The sequence below is a fragment of the Balearica regulorum genome, chromosome 3 (assembly GCF_011004875.1).
Source record: "Balearica regulorum gibbericeps isolate bBalReg1 chromosome 3, bBalReg1.pri, whole genome shotgun sequence".
In the NCBI taxonomy this organism is placed as follows: Eukaryota; Metazoa; Chordata; class Aves; order Gruiformes; family Gruidae; genus Balearica; species Balearica regulorum.
Window position 1 is genome coordinate 119,404,794 of NC_046186.1, and position 20,093 is coordinate 119,424,886.

The window sequence follows — 20,093 nt, forward strand, 5'->3', positions numbered from 1 at the left end:
ACCTCTTGGCCTCTATAATTCTTTGGTGTTAAAAGTAAGACAACATAATTCAATTAAAGACAACGATTCCCATTTGTTTTGGTGGGCACTGAATCAGGTCCTTGGAACTCAAAAGCACAGATGGGAACATGAAACCAGCTACAGAGCTTCCATCTTGTTGGATAGCCTGACTTTTCACAATTTTATTTCATCCTACTTTGGAGAAAAAAAAAATCATGATCTTGAAATACTAAACAGACTGGCAATTCTGAAATGCCTTTGATAATTTGATATTAAACCTGAAAACATAGCATAATATTCTGTGAAAATAAAAGGAAATAAGAAAGACAAAAGTAAATAAGAAAATGCAAACAAATTTTTTTTTTTTTAAACATTTATAAACCTATGTGTCAACAGTATGGTTGATATGGAAATAGTTCTGCAAAAAAAATTATTATTTTGATGAAACTATAGTTTTTCCCAAAGGAAATATAAAGGCAGCAGTCTTGGCACAGCAACCCTGATACCCTAGACGTTACCAAAAGCCTCCCCTGAATTACAGAGGTTCAGTTCCTCTGTAGGGAAGGAGCAAGAAGCATTTTATGCCAACTTCTTGTTGATAACACAAGGCCATTAAGAGTCCATTTCAGTGTTTGCTTTAAATTAGAGGAGTGTCATTACTGCACGATCTGACTGTATATAAAGACAGGGACTTTAAAGATTGAATCAGACAGGATCTGAATCTTTCTGAAAAGCTCTTGCCAATCACAGCTAACTGGAACCTGATACTGAATAAAGCACTTTTGCTCAAAAACACCTTAAGCCTAAAGCGGTCACTGAGAAAAAACCTGGCCATTGGGGGGGGGGGGGGGGGGGGGGGGGGGGGGCGGAAATCCCAGCAAAGTCACAGCATCCTCTCTGCACCTATTTCCACCTTCTTCAAGAATCTTCATGCTGCCAGAGAAGTAGGTTTTGGCAAAATCAAGAACCTTGCTGGCTATATGTATCAGCGACTTTTGAAGCATTCTGAAATGTCACTACTTGTGAGGTTTAAATACGAGCAGGTGTGATTCTATGTAAGAAAGGATAAAGTGGTTATGAAAGAACATGCTCTTAGCTTACATTACTTAGCTTTTTGAGAGGCAGGTCATACTATGTGCTATAAATTGAGTGAGAAAATACAGCTGGCTTAGTACAGCACAGCACTTGGGTGAAGTCTAAAATCAACAGGAAAAGTACACATTCGCAGGTGAAGAAACAGAATATTGTGAGTGACTCGAGTCACAATTCCTTTTGCCAGAGAACTGTGGAAAAGTGGTGCCTGGGCGGCACCTGCAGACCTGCTGCTGCATAGACAGCAAGCATTGGTGGCTACCAAGCCTTTGAACTATAGCCTACTCTTACACACATACATTTCAACATCCAAAAATATACCTTTCTGAATTTAATAATAATAGCACATTAAAGTGTCCTGAGACTACGGTAGGTAATATATCTAGATATTTTAAAATACAAAGACAGCATATACACACACATCATCTATGTGGGTTTTAATTTCTGCCCTGGCTTGGATCGTGCCAGTTGGATGATGGGTTAATGTGATTTGAGCACTGTGATTTAAGACTAGAAATTTAAGCATATGTTTTCAATTACTGGAGTGTTCTTAATACTGAGGACGACTTGTACAATCTAAAAAATTAATAAACATCTTGGGTCAAACAACTGCTTGATCAAATGGCTTTTACAGCAAAGTGTCACAAATGTATTACAGAACTTAAAATTCACAGTTCATTTTCTGGGATAATGACACAATTAGCAGGAAAATTGGCCAATTTATCAAAAATTTGGTTATGTTTGAGACCATTATGCTAAATCCAGCTTCTGCTCACTTGAATTTTGGTTTCTGAACTGCCGCTGTTAGCACAGATTAATGCCATTGCAAGAGTGGCTCTGATCAAATCTATACCTAAAATTTTTTGAACAAAGATAAGTTTTGTTTCACCATTAAGTGAAGGAAGTAAAACTAAATTGATGCTTAGTGGAAGATTTTTCAGATTGGTGAGGCAGTAGGCTTTTTTAATATATATTGGAAAGGATTGGACACTCATCGACTTCTTTAGTCTCTCTAGTAGACAGAAAAATCTTTCTGGTAAGATATTTTCTAGAAAGACATCAGTGTATTGAAGCTGAAATACTTCATGCACTTTGTTGACCTCAAAATTATGGTCAACCCTTGTGCTATTATAAAGTGAGACTATGTGCTAGAAAGTCTTTATAACAACTATGTCTCTCTTCAGGGCACTCCACGCAACTTAACAGGAACATGGGTTATTGGGAGATACGTCAAGAAAGGAATGGGTACAGAGATGAACTTTTAGGAAAATAGGTGAGAGATATTTCCAAGTTAGGGAAGCACAATACACTAAGACATATCAATCAGTGTTAGTACCTAAAATAACCCAGTATAACTTCTTTAATAGTGTAGTCAGGAAATTCTGGGTGTTGTGGGAATGGAAGATTAATTTTTTTTTTTTAAATAATATACAGACTTTTTGCCATTGCACAGTGAAATGAAGAAGTGGAGTGGCACAGGAATAGGGTCAGGATCCTGACCTATTAATTCATATTTAACAGAGACCAAACAATTAAATAAGAATCATGGGAAACTGAGTTTGTCTGAGTGCAGGGAAGTTAGAAAATCTCAGGCTGCCACTCTGGGGTGGAAGGATAAATTGTACAGAGATATCAAATACTGTTCCTGCTAATTACACCTGCTTCAGTGGAGAGCAGATGACAGCGGCACAGGAAGCCCACAGCTGGATAAACACTTTAGAAGTAGCTAAATCTGAGCAGGTACATCTGGTAAGGAGAACAGTAGAGTGAATCAAATTGAAATATACAATTGAGTAACGAACCAGGAAAAAGAGGAAGATTGCTTGCCTATGGGAAAAGATAAATTACTTCCAAGATAAGTATTGTACCATCAGCATTATGATCTCCATACTAGCATAACCTAGGAATGCTGCAGTTAAAATGATTCATTGCTGAAGATGCACTGCATTTTAGCTGGGGTAATTAGCACACACAAGGTTGCGTGAGGTTGTTTTGTTTGTTTGTTTGTTTTAAAAAAAAGAGAAAAATGAAGACAGCAATGTCGAAATACTTCAGTTTTACTGTGAGATAAATTTAGCTAAGTGAGCCTTAGGCAGATATATAGCACTGATCTTGTAAACTGAAGCATCTCTCCTTCACTATGTTTTACCTCAGGAAAGCTAAGGTGTATCAGTTACTCTGAAGTTAAAAGGAAAAAAAAAAAGCTACTTCAGCCATAGTGAAGACAAGTAGTCAGTTTAATTTATTGTAAGGTAAGCAGAAAGGTTGCACCTAGATAAGAATATAGCACTGGCCTTACATACTTTGCCAGAGGCAAGCACCTGAAGTGTCACCTTCCCCTTCGGTATATGTAGTGACATAATCTGCCTTTGTTATCTTGCCCTAATAAACTCATCTGTCTTGAGTAACGAAGGTAAAACCTTCTTCTATTTTGGTTTTGGGGTCAAAGGCAAAGCTTGGAGAAAGTTATTAACAGAATCAAAGAGATTCAGAATCACTGGGAAACTGTTCTATTCTATTCTATTAAAAACATTGTTTTGTTTTTGCTTCCAAGTTTCTGAGGGTATTCTTATTTTGTTTCCATAAATATAATGTAGCTATTATCTTCTTCTGATGAAGATGTTTTACATTTTCCTTGCCTTCAACACAAACATCAATTCCCATATCCCACTCCAGATTACTTCTAAGAATGAAGTTATTTATGCAGGATAAAACTTGTACCTTCCTCTGAGGTTAGGGATCAGTCCTTCTTCCCCAGGAGCTTCTGGAAGTGAATACCCCCAAACAGCAGTTGTCATCAATTTCAAACTCAGGTCATTTAAATCAAAGGGAAAAATAAAGGCTTTATAGATTAAAATGGAGGCAAAATAATGAAATTCATATTAAATATAACATAAAATCAGAACCAGACTAGACCTTTTTTGCTACAATTTGCTGACTAAGCAAGAACAAAACCTTACATAGCAGAAAGGCCAGCTTCTCTTAAAAACAGCGCACAATCTGTCAGGCATCTCCCCTGAAACTGTATAACCTTTTTCTTCTCTCCTTTTAGGGGCCTTGTGTTCAGGTAAGAGATTCTTTATTAGCAAGTGGGACATGAGGATTACTCCTATTCTAATAGTTGCATATTCAGAGGCTAGTATGACTTTCAAACTGAATTGTTCTTTGAGTTTGGACTGAGACCACAAGATTTACCTCCTATACGTATTGGAAAACATTGTCACGTATCAAGGGTATATGGCCATATCAAAGAGTAATTCTGATCCTCTGCTAGGGGCTATAGGATTTATAATTAATAAATTCTGCCTATGTAATTTTATGTAAGATCTGTAGAGGTGTTAACAAGCTGGCCTACCCCAGCTGGTACCCTTCCTTTGTTATATCAGTTGTATCAGTCCTTCCAGTTGTATCGGTTCACTATCAGCTCACTATCAGCTGAACCTTATTTAGAATATAATATTAATCTGCTGCTGATAACATATGTGATAAATGCATCACAATCAGAAGCTGTCACAGTCTAAGCCAAATTACTGGGGAAAACAGCACAGGAATTCAGAATATGAGACTTATGATTATTACATGAAATGCAGCGGTCAAATCCTCAGTGTTTGCAAACAATTTGAATATCTCCACCAAAGCGATCACGTGTCTAATACTCACAATGGATGTCTGCCATAAAATGCTGCAAACAAATCATTAGTGCAGATCACCCAGTACAGCCTTCTGCTCTATTATTTAGCATAACCAGTTATTTGGATATCTTTTTTTATGCTTCAGACACCCTTGCCCCTCTCCCCTTTACCTTTTACAACCACTGGCTGTTATCCATTCTTGTGATTTCACTGACCTACAAAAGAAAATGTGATAGAACTTAGAAAGAAAGAAACACAATTAATTTACACCCATTCTAAATTACATTAGAATTAACAAGTGACCTTTTACTTCACTTTAATTTTTAATTGAAATTTAGTCTATTTGTACTCAGAGGAGCATATAGGGTGTGATTTTCATCACTGGCTCAATTTTTTCTAGCTTTAAGCGTAATTGGCCTCAGTAGGGGAAAAAAAAAAAAAGGCAAGCCAGGGAGCTCTTGAAAATTGCACAGTTTGTGCCAGATAAAACCACTGTTAATATTTCCATTGAAATCACAGTGGTTCAGAGCTTAGACCTGAGTACCAGCATGCAACTGTAACGGCTAGTGACAGCAGCAATATGCGAGAGGCTTACAAAATCCCTGCTCAAACACCAAACACTATGGTACAAGAGTTCTCCTTTGTGTTATTGTCACCTGGAAGAGAGATAATACGTGCTCTAGCATTACACTGAAGACTGTGGTAAGAGGGGGAGCCAGTATTTCCACTATTTTGTCTCTATCTACTAAAAAGATCTGGAGACAGGCAGCAGAATGAAGGTACCCCCTTTCTATTGGGAACTAAGCCTATCTAAATGGCCTCAGATCTAAGAAAGGTACAAAATCAGTTCAAAATAGAAGTTTGGCAGAGTATCTCAGATAAGAAAGAAGATATACTGGCTCAGACTCTCAACATGAATGGCAATGACATGCAACTAGGCTAATCTATCAAATCATAAATCTGGATCAGTAGATCTAGGACAACCAAAGACCCACTTAATGATCAATATGATGGAAAAGGTTTTTAATAAAAGCCAATAATATACAAAATATAAGGATCCAAGATATCTAATCCAAACCTTACACCAAACCCAACTTTTTAAACATAAATATGATTGTGATCTTCACTAGTATGTTCTTTACAATATATACCTCAGGGTGTCATACAAGTCCAGTGACAAGCTAGTTTTCTGTTCTACACTGACATGCATGTTGAGATCAGTTCTGTGTTTGCTCTCCCCAAGCAGTGGATCAGTGCTGAATCCGTCATTTTTTTGATGACAGCTGGCCACATAGTCCTGCATTACAGAATCGTTGCTTGCGAAAAGACACAGAAAACCTCTGTACAACCAGTAACATGCTGATGACAAAGCCTTGCCTGCATCCAAGATGTCTACAACACTCCCAGGACCCATTTTCACATGCCTACATTTCCTTTTTAGTGGACTTACGCTCAGCCCGAATTTAACCTGTCGACAAACACCATCTGCCCTTGCAGTGAGCACTGTACTTGTTCCTTTCCAGGCTACTGGCAGCCCACACTGGGACCTGGAAACAGAGCACGTTGCTGTGCAATCCAACAGATGGCTGTCTTGCATTTCTTTCCATTAACAATCACATTTGCTATAGAGAAACAACTGTCACTGTTCTCTGGAATCTATTTCCTATCATGATCCTACATGATTTTTCAACAAGAAGGAATAAGAAATTCCCTAAACCCTTTCCACTATATACTTTGTATATAGAGGAAATTTTAGCTATGATATAACTGCTGCACTGTTTAAATATGAGACTGCTATACTAAACATTCAATTTGTTTTCTCATTAGGCCTCGTCAATAACTATACCTTTTTTTCCCCCCTACTTTTATTTAAACCTTTTCAGTCTATCTACAGTCAGCAGAATTAAAACAATAAATACCACACATATAATCATCACCCAGCATAACTAGGTAAGAGTACCTAGTCTACACTATCTAGGAAAGCAGAAAAATGATGCAACAGTTCTACCTGGCCTTCAGAATCTGTATGTCAGCAGTTATTTGGCAGACTTGGCTAAATACCACAAAAAATAGTGAATAATTTTGTCATAAGCACTGTCAGCTCATTCAGTTATTATTTGTGGCTTATTATTATTAACTGCTCATGCATCTCTGCATGACAAATGTTTTTAGCCCTGAAGATGTTTATGAATCCTAAATACTTCACAAATAGTCAGTGAATAATTACCCATGCTGAAAAGTAATATTGCAAGTCATTATGGTTTAGATGTTTTTGGTTATTTTCTCATTTTAACAGACTAAATTATCTAACCATAGTGCAGAAATAGATGACCTGCCTAAGCAGACAAATCAAACGTCTGAAAAAATACCAGATTCTTAAAGAAATAGTAGCAGGGGATAGTTCATAAAAACCTTTGTAATTTTTTTTTTAATTGGCAAAGGTAGAAGAATTTTTGAACAATTAACACATGCATAGAAAACCTGATCAGTTCAGGAACAGGGCAAAAGGAAAAAAAATATTAATCAGTTCAATAGTTCATCAAGAATAATTCTGAACACTTCTAGTCCATAATGGACTTAAAGATTTATAATTAATCACCGTTGTCAGAGGAAAATCTCCTCTATTCTTTAGGATTTAAAATAAATTAGACTGCATTCTGGACAACTCCATTGTTCAACAGACATAAGAAACACAACTTGAAAGAGTATCTAGTTCAGATTAATGAACAGAAGAGCTAAAGACAAGCTGAAACACACTGCTGACAAATATTTGCGTGGTTACCAGGTTTAATTCAATTTTGCCTGTATTCACATTTGTGGTTGGCGTTCCACAGAGAAAATGCATATCAGACATATATCAGCAAATATTTCTATTTCTGGTGGAAAACAACACAACCAAGCCACACAGAAAAATAGTTTCAAATTCACTATTCTAGGATAAAAACTAGAATCCTGATTAAAATTTTCATGGCTCAGCCATTAAAAGAACAGAAACACTATCACATGACTAACATGTCAAATCAAATAAACTATTACCTCCTCTGAACAGATGTCAAAAGGAATTTATAGCTCAAAGTTACTCAGGTAATCATTCTGAACAACAAATACATTTCGGAAAAAAAAAACCCTGCTAATTTCAAAACGGAAAGGAAAAATAAAATTTATCAAATACAATTTCTGCTGTTACTTACCATGACACACTATTCTTCAGCATGCAGTTGCTGGGCTTATGAAACTGTGCTTTCAGATGAAAGAGAACGATGATGACAAAGCAGTATGTAAAAGGCTTGATTTTATTCGTTGTAACATTAAAAAATATCTACAGTTAGTTACTCTGGGGAGAGTTCACATGGTATCAATTCCTCATCTTGCCTTTTCCCTCTGTCTTGGTAGGGAATCTTTTTTTGACATTGCAGAGGCCAAACATGAACATGAGGCCAGTAGATAAGGCCAGAATCAGAGAGGAAGAGGCAGGTGATGATTTTGCAGAATGTCTTTACCTGGAGCTTTCACCAGAGTCCTATCTCCCCAAGTTACCAAAGATTGTGAAGATGATGTTGAAGAGCATGGACCTTAAGAGCCCACCAGGATGGTCAGTAACTCAGAGGAAGTCTGCTGCTTGCCGTACATTCACATGCTAGTAAACAAGAACAGGCCGAAGACCAGGGATGTGACGCTGACTGCAGTCGTGATATCCCTGAGGTCCCTTCGTTCCATGCACCCGACACTTCATCCTGCAACAACATTTGGAAACAGGAGACTGAATAATGAGCCCCTGGGTTGAACCAGTATTGCTATTTTTAGAATCTTACTCTCTCCTGTATGTAACTCACATTTCTTCTGCAAGTGGAGAAAAGGCAGTCTTACCTTTACTGTGATGCCTGTGTGTATTTTTTGAAAGCATATACTGCACAGCAGGTCTTTCATCTGCAATAATCAATGGCCAAGTAATTTTGTGTAGCACTAAAGAAATCAATGGCCAAGTTTTTACTGGAAAAATATCTAGTTTACATTTATATGACAGCAGAATATATTAAAGGACAGTATATTTGTGAAGCGAAACATCCACAGGTAAATTGTTCCTTGCCCAGTAGTTGACACAGCTCATAGTCTAAGGGAAAGTTTTATGGCTTACATAGGTCCTTGCACAGTGGGAACTCACAAAACAAATACCAATCTCTTTTCAGACTCTCAGCAACTCTTAAAATCCATAGCCTCATTATCTTGTATACAGCAAACTTCTTTCCTGTATGACTATTTATTTAAACAAGAGACTGTTTCTAGTGCCAAGATGCTGGGAATTGTCCCGACCGCTGGGTTTTGCTGAAGCTGCATGACCTCTTCACAGACACTCATCTCTGTATCTGGCTGATACAGCAATTGATAGCGTCTCATCACAGGCAGGCTCACCCACAGATGAATGATCACAGCCAGGTCTCCTTAACATACTCCAAAGTTACCTTGGCATCTAGATGAAACTTAAAATCCCTAGCAGTCAAAAATCACTTCTGGCATTGGTTGTGACATTCCTCAAGTCTTCCCTGTAAGTGCATTGAAGAGGGCACTATGGGATGTTGCCAGGACCCCTATCAATCCAAGTACTTATTCATTCCAGTCTTCATGGACCATTATCAATAGCTCCTTCTAAGCAGGCTGCATTTCATATTTACAGCTAATGCATTCATAATGGAGCTATCAAACCTTTTATTATTACTTTAATTTGCTTTCACATCAGTTTGGCTAAAACTTGGGATTTTTCCCTGCAGTCTCCAAGCCCTTCTTTTACCAAATTCCCTCCTGCTTCAGAATATTTTAACTATCTATGTTTCTGAGTTGAAGCTAGTGAGATCTGCTGAACTGGCAAGCAAGCAGACTAGCACTGCATTTCTAGATATCGACAGAACATCTCATGCTATGGCAGAGTCTTCAAGAGAGTGCTCCTTACTTGTAGAGCTCTTGAGTTTCTGCAATCACTCGCAGTCCTGCCCAGGAATTACCTTTCCTATTAGGAAATTCTTCACAGTTTTTGAAGTTGGGGATGATATGCAGACTGCATTCCTCAATATCCTTGTCAGGATGTAGCAGCTTTAGCAGACCACTGTCACTGGAGCTGATTTAAAAGAGGCATTTTTGATTTGCCTACACATCTGCATGCTTTTGTCTATGCTCATTTTAAGAGCGTTGACAATATTAGGTTGCTATGAATAGATTTTTCTCTACATTACATGTAGTTAGGCTTGGATATTTCAGATTAAATGGCAAACCACAGGAATCCCATTCCTAGATACAGTACGGTTTTGGAAGATTCTTACAGGGCTCACAACCCAGTAGGTCTTCAGCAATAACTCATGCAGTCTTCACCCATTTAGGTATTTCAGAAATTAGATAGCAAAGAGGGTCTGTGTGAAAGAGATGTCTTCTGGTAACTGTTGTCACAGGGAAGAAGTAGTTTATCTGTAGTTTATCTCCCTTTCTGCAGGGGTGCAGGAAGATCATACAGATCTACACCCAGTTAGGTTGTCCTTCTCCCTTATTCTTCCTAAAACAGGGGAACTGTTCTGGATCTCTGCTTCCATACTCTTCTGGAGAGGAAGAGATTTATCCTGGAGGAACCACTGGACAACAGAAGTAACAACTGTAAATACAGTTGGAGTAAACATCCTATTTTTCTAACTGGAGTATGTTAATAAAAATATCTTTAAGCAAGTCATACCTTATAGAATGACGTTGATATAAAACCCCCTAACTTTCCCACGCTGAAAACAAACAAACAAGAAGGTATGGAAGGGGAAAAAAAAAAAAAAAAAAATCACACACATGCCAAAAATTCTATTATGATAATAATTGTCACCAACTTTGACATAATAATTTCCTCCTCCTTTTACATTAATATTTGCCTTTTTTGACTATCATGGGTTTACTAACCTCCCAATTTGAACAGCACATCTGAAGAGCACATGGGCCATTCCCTTCTCTGAAGATTCTCTCATAACTGGGTAGGTGCAGCAATTATTAAAGCCTCACTGAAGGTTCTTTCGTTTAAGGCTGCAAACAATAAGAAATTGACTGTGATTGTAGGAGGTACATGCTTCATTGCTATGAGATATTCACCAGAAACATTAATTATTCCCAGTCTTTTAACAGAGCATACACGTATGCAGCTGATCAGATGGGAGCTTGCTTTCCTACCATTCAGAGTTCACTTCCACAAACACTGATTAATTTCTAAACTTATTCTCTCATGTAAGCCGTGCTGTCTCATGGATTTTGCTCCTGCAAATATAGCATCTCCTTATTCCCAGGCCTGCTGTGATTTTTATCAAGCTTAACTTGATAAAACAATCTTCAGACTAGTTTCAGACTAGGGACTAGGCTAGTTTTGACACCGTTGTTATTAAGCTAGACAATAAAAGGACAGTGAAGGATGGTAGAATTGTGTTATTAAAATGATTTGATCTTCTCATGACCTTGGATTTTGTTGCTGAGGTCAGGATATGGACAAAACACAAGATCATAGAAATAAAGAACAGCAACTACCTTTAAAAAAATATTATTAGTATCTTTCTCCATCCAGTCACTTACTGGAAAAATTTACGAATGAACATTCTCAGTTTCTTGAGTCAGGAGGCCGACAAGGAAACACAGGTCCTTGAATCTATGAGGTGCTGGTTTATATTCAGCCTAAGAATGGTAAAAGTCAAAATTATCCCCACAGAGGCAGTGTCCATATTAAAGGAACTTGCTGAGGTAAAAATGTGTTTCCAGGAGGTAGAAATGCCATACTCCTCATCACAACTGGCACCCTCTAATCACTTTTAGAAGGGATCTGATTAAAATTAAATCTAGAGATATCCCCAGCTAGAAGCTGGGACACACTGCCGGAGAAGCTTATCCTCTAGATCAAAATTAGCAGTTTCTTGGCTTGTAATGGTTGAGTGTGCACTCCTTCTGAAGTAGCTAAAGCACTTATTGACTACAATGGAGCAGAGCTAACTGAACTACAGCACAGCTTTTTAGCAAATACCACTCACACATAATAAAACAACAAAGGATAGTTTTACAGCTCAGACCTGGACTAGAACACAGAAGATCTAGATTCATCTCCTAGCTCCACCTTAATATTCCTGTGTGACTGAACAAAAAAAAAAGTCATGCCATTCCTCTCTATCAGAGTTGTCAGATCAAAAATAGAGCAAAGAAGCCTTCCATCCTTTGACTACTTCTCTTGGTCTAAACAGGATAAAGAAGATTTATCCCCATCTCCTACCTTCCTGAACATCATATTTATAGGAACATCACGTAATCATGAAGTGCTCTGGTATGCACTGAACCCCATGGGCATAAGCCTAAAATTAATGAGACCAATACCAAGTAAAAGGCTGTTTGAGCTCATGCTAACAGGGCAGCTATCAGACATGTTGCTCTGGGAGCCACATTCTGTACAGTTGCACAGAACCCCCCCAAATTAAACACCTATGAAGCAGAAGCAGCTGAGTGCAACAGCAGATGACTTTGAACATGCTGATGTAGTTTTCCAAGAAACCAACTCCGGTGTCTTCCCCTCTGCGCTGCAGCACTGATGTGTCCTTTGTTAAAGACAGGACATCGTTCATCTCTCTCCAAGTACAAGCGTCTTACAAGTCAATTCTGTAGTTAATGCATGCTGACAAAAGGAGGTTTATATACTGTGCAACAATACCCATTGCCACTCACTCAAAGAGTAGGTACTTCAAGGGCAGGCTGCTCCTATGTGACACAACTACTGCTTTGCCAAACAGATGACTTGCAATGGTAACACTGTTTCTTGCTTTTATTCCCTCAGCTAGACAGTTAACTTCTATCTTGTGGCACATTTGAAGATTAATCAGTATCTTAGCCTGGAGCGCTCCAGCTAATTTAAACACAAACACACTCAGTGGAGAGCAGAGAGCCTGAAGGAGGTGGGAGGGGAAAAGCTGGTGGGCTTTGAAGGAAGTGCAGCCTACTATCATCTGCAAAAGCGGAACAAGAAATAGATAAAACTAAATTAGAGATCTATTAAAAATAAATTAATGGCATCTGCAAATGAAATTAAAGCTAAGATAATCACTCTAATAGCAGGGTCTCTGGTGAGCACTAATGCTTAATTTTTTCTTATATTTGATGAAGGCATCTATTAATTAAAAATATTTATACAAGGTGGAGGCTTGACAGGAATACTCCATGCAGCCATTCTTAAGGGAGCTGCTTCTGTTAATCAGCTATTTTAAAAAAGAATGCCTCTACTCGATACAATGAAGGCAAGACTGTACTTCAATAAATCTTATTTAAGGCTTGTGCTTTCTAAATATCCTCTGTGGCTAGAATTGGATGGCATAGGCTGCTTTCCACAAACAATGTTATATGCTTTCCCTCCGATTGTTTAGGTAGCTTGTACTGAAAAGAAACCTTCATCTTCTCCTCCACCTCCCTTTTATCCCCCTTTTATTATTAACCTTTTATTGATTTGTTGAACGTCCAAGTACAAAAGCAGATAATCTGACATGTATGAATGTATTGTACAAATGAGGACAAAGCTAAACGCACGCTCAATAGTGGCTATGAAAATAGTATCGGACTTTGAGGCAGGGACAAACCAAGACCGTGTGTCATTAATGAGACTATTCAAAGTAATTTTGATGAAGTTATGATTCTGTTGTCATCCAGTACTGAGAGACAAACACTTAGAATTTGAAAAAAAGAATCATTAATCATTATGCAGCTCTCTGGGGCACTCACTCTTTCAGGATTTTCCTCTTTGTTCTCCTCTCTCCCCCCACCCCCTTTTTTTTTTTTTCCTTTTTTTTTCTCTCATCTTTTCAACACAAACAGTGCTATGAAAACAGAGAGGATTAGAAGTTGTCCCTGACATATTTCATTGAAAGGTTGTTGGTTTTGTCTTTCTGCATTTATTAGTTTGAATTTTGTATGAGGCACCTGTTGGCTGTTGAGAATAAATCAACAGGAAGGTCACAAATGGGCTTGTATTGTATGCTTGCCTTTTTAAGCCTGTTGGGAACTCACTGCTTTGCTCTACAGGAATAAATGCTGGAAAGAAGGCCAACCACGCTGTTTAACACTATTTCATTATGTGAATTGCGTAGGCTCCTCAAACAAAAGTTAATCTGAAAGTCCTGTTGCTAATATTGTCATAATTAACTCAGGCTAGCGACAGCAGGAGTCTCAATTCATGATACCAGTTAAGTAAGCTATAGTTAAACTTACCTACCATGGCTATTGCTATGTTGCATGGAGAGAAATGAGCACTGTGAAAGGGCACTTAGAGAAATAAACAGGGAAGGTGATGTATGGATGTAGCTTTCTGAAAGCTCTGATAAAATGGCTTGGCTGTGCAGTCCATCATGCTTGGTAAGTCAAGGATGGGTGGCATAAAAGCAAGTGATGAATGTGTTAAATTGCTAAAAAGTGGAACAGGAGGACAGCCTAGGACTTTGACTTAATGATTTCTTTTGATTATGCTACTGCTACAATGTGACACTGTGGCTGGCCATGTGGAAACAACAGAATAAACACTGTAAACCCCCTCCCTTTTATAATCCACCTGCAGTGCAGTCAAAGGAGGGGAGGGAGCTGAAGTGAAGTCTGGAGTAAGGGACTTTTATCCCCTTTCTTAAGAAAAAAAATTGCATTTTAACACATGACTTCATGTACATTATGGCTCATGAGAATGTCCAGTTCCCCACATCCTTTAAAAACTACAGCTGGGCTTTACAGTGAGATCTGTTTCTCAGCAACGTTTTCCCTATCTTTAACATTGCAGCATGCAGATAAGACTGCTGCATTTGCCTGAGGAATGGAACACAAACTCAATGCCCTGCTTGGGATGGGGAGGGAGAAGGATGCAACCTTCCCAAATCCAAAAGCCTTTCTCACCTGCCAGTTGGCTCCACAGACACCTACTGCCCCTCCCCAAGAAGCTGTACCACTCCTGTGAAAGAAGAATTCAGCACTGATGAGGCCAGAAGGAAGGAGCAAGGGCTAGTGCGCTCCAATCCCTGTCCTAAGTCTTGCTTAATCATTTTGATTGAACATAGCTAAGTATCTAGGGCTTTCCTCACCTTCTGAATTGCCCAGAAAAAAAATATTCCCTCTTCCTTTCTTCTGTATGACCCCCAGAATCTTTAATATTTTATTCTATTTATTTTTACAGATACATGCTGTTGGAAACGTTCACAACATTTTAGGTCTGTGGCCAGTTATACCTCCCCCCTTTTTTTTTTTCCCCATTAGTAAATGATACACTTATATTTAGCTCAGTATTGTTTTCATCAGGTTGGGTGTTTGAGTAAACATTTCTTTTCGTCATACTATTTTTTTTCACCTATTCCTGCAACTTGGAACTGCACCCAATACTAAAGTCAAAGCACAGCCAGAACATCCTTTCTTGTGCAAAACAAAAGCATTAGAAGTTGTGAGTTAAATTCATTCCATACCGAAGCTCGTGGCAAAGCTTCCACTGGCCTCAATAAAGACTTCTCCCAGTATGACGAGACAAGCATTACAATTCAGTCTACCTTAATTTTACTTAACTTTAAGGAACATTCAAATTATGGGTAATTATAAATGTCAGGCAAAACCCATCAGTTTCTCACCCAGAAGGACGGTTTCAAATGTTGGTCAATCAGGTTCTTTTTTCCATAAAGAAGGGGACTTTTCAATTCCAATTTTACAGATGCTGGTAATTTTACAGTAGAAATATGTATTTTGCAGCTTCAAGAGATTATTCAAGTCATAATCAAGTATGAACTCCTAAACTTCTAGCATTTTCCCATCATTAACATATAGCATGAATTGGCCTATTCCCCAGACACTTCATTCAACAATAAATTGTGATGATACCAACATATTGAGCAGCAAAGCAGAATAGGCAATAGGAAAAAAAATTAATTATCATTCTGTCTCTAAGTGTTGGTGGACTAACATTAATGGTTTTTTTTTCAGTTCCTTTGATGGGCACATGGCTGCACGTAACATGCAATGCCAGCTTACCAGCTCATGTAATTTGTGATCTTTCTGACAAACTTAATGGATCCATGTAATTTTTGCCCCCCAGATGAGAATCTGACCCAATTCAGACATGACATTGCTTTGATAAACTTGTAATATAAAGAGGAAGGTGGCGTAACAGGCAAAAGCTTCACTGTGAAGGCAGAAACAGACACAACCGTAGTCTGTCAGCACAGGTGAAAGAAGAGGGCCTGAAGAACAGAATAGCAGTGATAAGTACCAGAATTTGATTTCATTAGCCAAAGACGACTGATGCTTTTTGCTGGCCATTTTACAATTCTCTCACTTGACTTGTTTACTGATGGAAATGTTTGCCAAGGAACTTTGGAAAAATAGTGACATATGAACAATCTGTTGCGGCATATTGTAGTGGTGGTGTTTGTGCTGCTATAGATACTAAGCTTTTAGCATTTTCGTAATTTGACTTGAAAAAGCTGGAACTTGGCATGAAGTTTTTGGGTACCTCTATCTTCAAGTCAGATGGTTTTCATATTTTTTGTTACATTTCTATAGGTTTCCCAACCCCCCCACCCCCCCGTGTGAAGAAAAGCCTGAAGATATGCTGTGTCAAGGAAAAGGAAAAAGTATGCTCAGCTGAAGACAGAAGCAGAAGGTGGGAAAAAAACCTCAAATGCATTGCAAAATGAGGAGAAACAGGTGCAAACTTCTTTTCAAGGTGAGAGGAGTGTTTACAGGATACTCACAGGTCTTAAGCAACTGCAAAATTCATCAGGATATGCAAAGAAGTCTTTGGGATTTTTACTTTCTTTTGGTTTCAGATCTTACAATGATGATTTACTTCAACACTAGTCTTTCGTACCGGACAGTAGCTTGACTCAGATCCCTGTGTTTCAGTGTGCTTATTCAATGGACTCCATAATGATCAAATCAGCACACTGAGGTAAGTATAAGCTTCATGTATTTTAATTGTGGACACAAAGTCACTACAAGAAAGTGCAAGGGTGAAGAGCTGCACAAGCAAGTTAAGAGAGAATGAATTATGCCATCAGCAACGCTACCAAAATAGACTGAACAAGGAAAATCATGAGCCTCCTGCTTCTGTCTGAACAGGATGCCATAGCTCTGCCAGCCTAACACTGACCTGTAAGATACATTTCCATTGCATGATAAGCCTAGATCAGAACCTTCTGTTCAAGTACATGAACTGCCACGTGGCTCTGCTGTGGCGGTACAGAGAACTACCTATCAGAAACGTGGACTGTACAAGCACAGCAGATATGTTGGAAAGAAGTCTAGAGAGGAACTGAAGAACCAGAGAAAGAGAAAAAGGTAACAAAATCCAAACAAAATTATTGGCAAGTAATCCAACAGCAAGGAGAAAAAAACAGCAGATAAAAATTGGCCATGAGGGAAGCTGGGAAGTTATACGTGTAGCCAAAATACTGGTGGATGTTATTCCATTTGGGAAACTTTCCTATCACTTCCTAGGGCTCCGCACATGGGTATTTCCCATTACTGCTAAATGTATATGAAATACTAAGTTTCAGTCAGAAGAATAAGACGCTGTCCTCCACCCTGAACCACAGCCCACACAGAACGTCCTATGCTCCTGCGAGGCATCATCCTAAACAAACGGAAAAGTCTCATCTGACATGTGTAAGATTAATAAGGCATTTAGCTAGCGTTATGGAAGTCTTCGCTGCTCAAATGTCATGTTTTACCACAATTCTGCAACAATTTTCTTGACACTTTGGATTTTCCATAGGCCTTTTTGAGGGAGAAGGAGGCTGAAAAAGGAGTATTACAGTGCTGTTGATGAACCTGTTAACAATAACGCCTGTTCTGTAAAACTTGGGGAAGAAAATATATAGATAATTCTGTATGCTTTTGACATTTTGCCTTTCATAGTATTTTAACAGGGGGATGCATGGAGAAGTTAAAAAATAACTGAAAAATTGTACAAGGTATGCTTAACCAACAGACTTGATTAACTCAAGACAGTGTAGCTAGGGGCTTGGTATGATTAAGTGGGATTAGACATGTATATGTATGTAACCTCTCAAGATTTGTATGGAGAGAATAATATCCTTTATTATATTAGCTGAAAGATATATACATATCTATACCTAGATTATATTGAGATATCGATGCATTTATTAGAAACGATTATGAACCAAAAGAACAACAGCTAGCCCAGACCACACCGATTGTTATTAGAAAGAAAATTCCCCCTCTGGGAAGTTTATTCCACAATCTATCTTCTAATTTACTCTTCAGGAGCTCACACCAGTCACCTCTTACATACCAGGTACTTACTTATGGACCTCTAGTACTATCCTGGAACATGACTTCTATGTTCTGATGTTCACCCCCATCAGTCCCTGTCCTGCCATCTCATACCATGAAACACAAATTGCCCGTAAAAATGATAATTCTCTTATTAGTTTTAAAGGTCAAATCAAATGATGTGGAAAATACACAGTGGTGTGACATATAATTTACATAATTGCCACAAAAACACTGCACTAAAGCTGTGGGGAAAAAAAAAAAGCTTCACTGAGAAAAAGCAATCAGCCAGATTTGCAGTGAGAGTAGAGTGGGGCTGCACCACTGACACACGAGCAACACTAGCAACCTAATAGTACCCAGTATATTCGATTCTGAGCTTACTCTCTTCTTTTTCCTCACTCCTTCCCCCCAAATATATGTATACACAATGAAAAATAGAAAATGAGAGATATTTCCCACCAATCCTATTTTTAAACCAATTTGTTTCTAAATCCGGAATGTAATCTTTGATGTCATTACATAATCGCAACTACCCTTGAGCCAGGGGACAGACACGAAGATGACATCATCTGTCCTATCTGATGTCCCAAATGGTGTTGCACATTGGAGCTAAGGAGGCGTGAGCAGAGTCAGTGCTAGGGGCCTGTCACCCCCTTTGCAAAGGCTGCTTTTCGCTTGCCTAGGCACTCAAGACAAGCAGGTAAAGGACGTCATTGGGCTTTCAGATGCAGGTGCTGCCACCACTGCCCTTCTCCTCCAGGGCTCACCATCATGGGCATGGTCTGCGGAACCTGCTTCTCCTCAGGACACAATTCATGTGAGGATACGCAGAAGCTTCAAATACATAGGGTACAACAACACAGACCCCAATGGAGGACTTGCAAAAGCTGAAGCAGCAGCCTATATACTTGCATTGGGAGGAATGAAACTCAGCTGGTAGCTTAATAGTGATTTCTTAAAAGCCCTCACTTACAGAAAACAGACCTGGATAAACCTAGTATGAATCCATTCAAGAAAAAAACAAACCACTGCACATAAAACAAAATCTAAGCTATTTAAAAGCAAAGTCAAGATTTCTTCTAATGCCCTGATGCTACCTGTTTAAAATGATTAATTGATGGCTGGGTTTGGCTAATTATTTTAGAGGCATTTTATTCAGGAATTAGATAACTGACAAAATTGTTACTAAGCTTGACATCTGCTCATCTTTCTTAAAGTTTAGGGTGCATCCTTCTCCTCTGCCTAGCACACCAGACACTACACTAGGCTTTCTGCTTGGTCCATCTGACAGCTGACACAATAATGCTTATTTCAGAGATGAAGCCAGCAAGTTGTCTGTTTGTGTCAATGAAGGATTAATTCTGAGTGTATTATTTGTTACTATGACTCAGTTTATTGATACATCCTCTTGTGTTCTTATATCTTAATGTATTGTATTAACCATGCATACAACTATTTTGCCTTTTTTTAATATTACAAAGCCAGTCTTACTTTACTTTGATTAATTAAGGTTGATCTTACCTTAAAATAATTAAACTGACAATAGGTGTCTACACACCAGAAAAATGGAGTAGGATCTTGAAGAAAAGGTGTTTTATTACATTATGTCTCCATTTTGGATTTATAACTCAGTTCATTTCATATCATATATATTTATCATCTAGGTTCTTAATAGAACTTTTTAATCAGCAGAAGTGAGACATCGCTTATTCATTTGACATATCACAAATTAATAAAAATGCAATGAATGAGCAAATCAAAATGGTCTTTCAGACCAGAAATTTTGCTGCTTCTGAAGTGCAAAGCTCTGTTATGAAATTGCTAAAAGAATTTTACCTCTTTATCAACAGGAGGTTCATACAATTCACTGCATATATTAAAGGAATCCCCACAAGGTAGCTAGTCAAGGTCAAGTTATTTCACGTTTCCGTAATATTAAAAAGAAGAAAAAAGTAATACAATGACACACTGAAAAAGGACATCGGGTAATTAGATAAGGAACATTCATGATCCAGGCATTCAGAAAGCTTAAAACTAATTTTAGAAGTGAGCAATACTGCTCACTCTTTTTTT

At 38.3% G+C, this 20,093-nt stretch overlaps 1 long non-coding RNA gene across 1 annotated transcript in view; it reads right to left on the minus strand.

Moving 5' to 3' along the window:
• Positions 1–4,888: 4,888 nt before the first annotated feature.
• LOC142601343 (uncharacterized) overlaps positions 4,889–20,093 on the minus strand; it is a 91,846-nt gene continuing 76,641 nt past the window's right edge. The window contains exons 4-5 of the long non-coding RNA XR_012834945.1: positions 7,916–7,964; positions 4,889–4,939 (exon numbers count right to left, since the gene is read on the minus strand). This is a non-coding gene — a long non-coding RNA (uncharacterized LOC142601343). The remainder of the gene's footprint in view (positions 4,940–7,915; positions 7,965–20,093) is intronic.